A 5,728-nucleotide genomic window follows, 5' to 3' on the forward strand; every position below is an offset into this window, starting at 1 on the left:
CAAGCTTTCCAGCCTACACCACTGCCATCTCGGTGTAAGTAAATAATCTTTTAAACTACTGCTACGCGTCCGTGCCTAATTCCAGCTCGACGGCCTTCCCTCTCCACCCTGGCGTGCCCGGGCTGCTGGCCACAGCCCGCGTGCAGCGCGAAAAGGGTTCGGGTCGCTCCCGGCCTGCACACAGAGTAGCTGTAGTATTCTACCCAGAGGTTTCTAGATCTATTTGGGGTCCTGTAGATCACTAATTCCTGGAACTCTTGTTAGCACAGCTGTCAGCTGGGTTTGCTGTAGCTGCTGGTTGACTTACTGCTATTCCTTGATGACAATGAGACTACTTACTATAATATTAAGCACTCAATTCATACATCATGACAGAAATATTGCACTTTCTAGCATGGAAGGTTGGGAACCATACAGCATGCTTAGTGACAAAAGAGTAGGGGAAATTCTGGACAAGGGCAAACTTCAACTTCAGCATCCTCAGATAGCACCTGAATTTTGGTGACCTTTTCTGAAAGAATCCTCCCACCAAACCTGCATTGTTTTATCTTGAAAGATTACAGATTTTTGAAGGTTCCACGACATAGTTAGCAATTCTGACATATTTTACTCTGATTATTGAAAGAGAATTCATCTACTTCATCTATCTGGTATTCCCATATTGGAAGCTCAAAATTATCATATTTGCTGAAAAACTATTCTACACTGAAAAATATGTAAATAGGTATGCAAATAAGGTGCAAATAAGTCTTATTTACTTTATTTTTCTTTATTTACAATACTTTATATTGCTTACTGTAACTAGTCAATGAGTGAGTGAAAACTGGATCATCAAAGTTGAAGCAGTTCTTTATTTTGAGGCAAGCAATCGTAAGGAAGTGCTGATAGCAAACCCAAAAATCAGTTCAGACTCCCTGAGAATGACTTGGGTTTTGCATATGCTGCATTAATTAGCTGCCTCAAAAAATATCATACATTTTGAACACTTTTCCTATGGTTGATCACACATAGTACAAGGGTTAAAATTACTGTATAAATATGATAATTATTGTACACTTGGCAACACTGCTCCCTGGACCTGCCCACATGTCTAGCTTCCAGGTATGACCCCAACCCAGCTGCTCAGCTCTGCACCCTGCCCACGCAGGTCCCACCACTGGTGGTAGGTGCAGGCCAGATGGGTCAGGATGCCTGAGCAGCGGGGCTGCGTCCAACAGTAGCAGCACCTCCAGATCTGCTGTAAAATACACCCTACTTCCCAAAGCTACTTTAGTCAGCTAGAGTAGCATCACTTAATTGTGAAAGGAACCTTAAGTGGCTCTTTTACCACTCTTTTTTCCCTGCAGCCAGTTAGCAGAGAATCTGGGCAGGGAATAGCAGCACAGCTAGAATGCCCCTGTTTTCTAGTGATCTCTGCTTGCCATAAATTTAGTTTGAGGTGCCATTGGTGGATGGCAGTTGGAGCAAGCATATTTGCAGTGTCTTTAATTGATATCAGTCCTGTTCCGTGGCCAGAGATGAGGACAAGAGGGAGACCCATGTATAGATGAGTTAATTGAAACTGAATATACTGTTTATGGGTTACATCACTGGAGAGTTGCTGTGACACTCATACTAAATACAAATGTAATTGCCTTTAAAATTAAGCATTGATCAAAGGTTGGAGTATACACATATATGCAAAGGCTCCCTGAAGATCATATGTAAATTAGCTCTTCTAGCTTTATAATGAAAGCGCATATATTACAACTAATGAGAATTTAGTTTCAAGGGGCACTACCAAAAAGTCACGCTTGTGTCTAAACTAATTTTGTTTGCCATTGCTATAGTTTATGCCCAAAATTACTGTAACTAAAAGGATTAAAGAAATCACTGTGGTTTTGGTACCCAAGCTTTCCCAGACACTTTTGTGATCTGAGGTCAATGTTAATTTTACTCAGTTAAACATTGGATAATTTGGTAGAAAGTTTTGAACTATCCTCTTAGGGATAACGTCTAATTTCCAAAGCAGCGATAACATTTCTTCACTGTTAGAGCAGTGAAGCTATGGAACAAACTGCCAGTAGTTATGGACTCTTCGTCACTGTAGGTGTTCAAGAAGAGGTTGGATAGTCACTGGTTGGGGATGATTTAGGTCAGGGGTGGACAAAATCTGGCCCACAGGCTGGATCCAGGCCATGGCCAACTACATTTCCCAGCAGCCCCTGCAGCAGCATCTCCTTCTGGCTGCCACTGCCAGACCAGGCACTGATGCTTGGGCACCCCAGCCCATCTGCCCTGTGCCCACTGCGGGGGATGGGACCCGTGTGGGCAGGGTGCATGGCCGGGCTGCTGGGATGGCGCCACAGCTGGGATGGCACCACAGCTGGGTGAGCAGAGCCAGGGAGACCCCAGGATCTTGGGATGGTGACAGCGTGGGGCCAAGTGGTGATCTAATGACCACACACCCTTGTGACAGGGGCAGGTTCCACAGGCAAGGGCATGTTGGGAGAGCATCGTGGCTCAGGCCCCATGGTGTCATCACCCCAAGATCCTGGCCTTGAGGCATCTCCCTGCCTAACCATGTACCTGCCTGCGCCACTACAGCCAGTCTCCATGGAAGCCCCAGGAGTTCAGGACCATGACAGCATGGGTACGTCCACATTAATATGGAATTTGGGGGGTTTTGCCTTCTTCCGTAGCATGGGGCCTGGCCCCTCCTCCTGGGATGTCTTGAGCATATTTTAACAACTTTTGCAGCAGCAGCAGTATATTGGCAACTGTGGGCTCCCTGCTTTACCTGTGGCAGATGAGGCTGTTATGTCAGGGTGTTATTTTGGTTGACTATGTAATTTTGCTAATAGATTTGTATAGAATGGTTTGGATAGGAATGATCCCACCTCAAGCAAGGGTTTGGACTAGATGGCCTCCAGATTCCCCTTCCAACCCTACTTTTGGTATGATTTATACGGTTTCTATTAAATTCCTCTGTAGGTTTATTTACTTACTTATTTTGAAGGCTCCTTTACATATTTAGCAATTCTGACATATTTTACTCTGATTATTGAAAGAGAATTCATCTACTTCATCTATCTGGTATTCCCAGCTGCAAAAGAAGAGAGGACGTCAGGTTTGCAGGTTTATCTAGCGGCATAAATTGGCAGTTTCATGTCGTGAGCAGCAACTTTGCATAGAGCAGTGGCAGTGGCCAAGATGCTGGTGGTGACAGGGGCACTAGGCTGGCAGTGGTGGCAGCTATTTTTAGTCCCCCTCTCTACCCCACAGGTTGGTGCTTGAGGCTGGTACCCCACTCATCCCTTTTTAGTTATCCTGCTACAGTTATTGTAGCATTCTTAAAAGGTGGATACTGTATTTTGCACTGCTGGAAAAGTGGCATTACAGTATTTAGCAGGTTTTGGTATTGCACTGATATTCTCTGTGGTATCTTCAATGCTAACATCATAAACCCTGCAAGCGGTGCACAAGGCACAGCTCTCTTAATATGTACTTGCACCTCATTATATTTGGCAGTGATGTTACTATTTTAGTCTCAGCCATTTTATCAGAGTCCTTTATCTGTCCTGAAGCTACAAATTGTTATAATCATTCTGCAGGCCATGATAAATTATGTCCAGTTTTTAATTCAATAAATTCTTCACATATTTCAGTTTGATGGTAATCTTAAATTGAAGGTAATGAAAAGCCAAGGAACCAGATTTTTTTTATTTCTCCTCAGCAGGCCCACTTGCATGTGTATGCTTTGTGTGTAGGTATTCACAAAATTTGAGTTTCAGAGTAACTCCATTTAAATCAGTTGGATTATGTGAGTGTAAAACCAGGATGTGGCAACAAGGACTACACACACCTGCCCGAACACCGAGGGGAGAGAGCGAAGAGACTTGGGGAATAGGGATTACTCACCAGTAAAGCAGAGTGAGCCCAGACCAGTGCAACGAGCGGCACCTCTGCACCTGTTTTTGAGCTCGCTGTCAATCAAACTCGGTGGTGCTCAGCTGATGACGTCAGCCGCAGGTGCCACCATGGGGAATTTAAAAGGTACTGACAGTGCCAAAGAGAGGAGCCCAGGCAGCAACCTGACGTCAAACAGACTGAGCCCAGGTGTGGGGAACGCCGCAGGACACTGAAGCTGTGGGGCACCTGAGCTGCTGGGTCCTCACTAAAATAGAGACAGGGAAAACCAGGGAGCCACTGCCTGACTCCCTGCCTTGCCTCAGCTACCTTGCTACCTCCAGAAAGGGAGGTCTTAGAGGGGAGATAGCCAGAGGGGTTTGACTGAGTGGTTTGACTGAGCCCTTCTTAGCCAGCCCCTTGTTTTCCTTTTCCTTGACTTTTATTTTTATTGTGTAAGACCCATTGGGCCAACAAATGAGGACTTCTTCTAGTGAAGGCAAAGGTCAGGGCAGGAGGCCCTGACATTAGGACGAAGAAAGGCACAGAAAGGACTGTGTCCAGAGCCAGCCCACCAGGGAACCAGACAATGGAGTATCGGTCAGTGATGGACAAACGGGGCCAGGAGGCTAAAGCAGCTGCTACAGGCCATAAAGTGTTGACACCAGTGCTTGGCGAGTGGATGGTGTGTAGGGGAGGCAGAGCCCCAAGTCAGCCACAACCAAACTGTGAGTACCCCAACAGAGGCACCTCTGTTGCACCACTGAACCCCTTCTTTAATTCTTTTGATACCATCAAGATATGGCAGGCAAGTTGGGGAAGGGCTCTGCTTCAGGTATTCAAGAGATCATTTATCAACTAAGCAGCAGCGTGACACAGGAAAAATCCAAATCTAGATTAGGGTTAGAAGCAAATTTGGGATTTCTCCCAGGGGCAAAGCCGTTTATCATGGGATCCTACAGATTTACAAGCCCATTGTCCCTCTTTCAGTACCTATGAAGTATCTGAGATAACTCGAATTAGCCACAGTTGTCCTGAAAAAATTGTTAACTACTTGTAACAAGCAAGGTGCACCTGGGGTTAGTCATGCCCCCTTCTGACCACCTCTATCCTGTCTTGCTTCTGCTCCAGCCTCCCAGGGTCTCACCCTGCTTCCTTTCCTGCCCTGCCTTATTGAAAAGTAATGAGTGGAGACTTCCCTCGGAGATGGGTGAGCCTAGCCACTCTCTTTTTCTCTCCATCTCAGTATTCAGTCTCCAGCCCTGTGTGCCTTAAAGTCTAAATTTGTGACCTCCATCCATCCCCATAGTCACAGTCATGCCTCGCAGGTGTCGCTCCAGATTCATGCACCAGCTTGTATGGGTTTCAGCCTTCTTAGCTTTAGCTTGCTGGTCACTGTAGACTGTAGACTGCCAGCCTAGGCCCACTCCCTCTGGCCCAGATTCCAAGTCTCAGCCTTGTCTAACCTTTGGCCTCTCTCACTTGGCCTTTGGCCCCAGGCCCGCATCTCCTTGCTCTGGGCCCCTGATCAACCCTTTTTGGGCTCCAGCCCTTAGCCCTCCTGACCTCAGACCACCTCTACTGCCTGTGTAATTTTAGATCCTGTCCCTCTTCAACTCCATTTGCCTGTCTTGAGCCCCAGCTCTTGGGACGGCTCCAGTCACCCTGTGCTGCTGAGGCACCCCAGTAGCTTTATGCCTCTGTGCACTGCCCCCACTTGCCTGCAGGCACCCCACTCTGGCTCAAGTCTAAGTGCACTCCTCTGGCAGACCCCTGTGGCCTACTCATCTCTCCTTTGTAGCCACAACCTAGTCCACTAATGTAAAACTCTAACCCAAAA

Source organism: Alligator sinensis, unplaced genomic scaffold, assembly GCF_000455745.1.
Source record: "Alligator sinensis unplaced genomic scaffold, ASM45574v1 scaffold110_1, whole genome shotgun sequence".
Taxonomy (NCBI): Eukaryota; Metazoa; Chordata; order Crocodylia; family Alligatoridae; genus Alligator; species Alligator sinensis.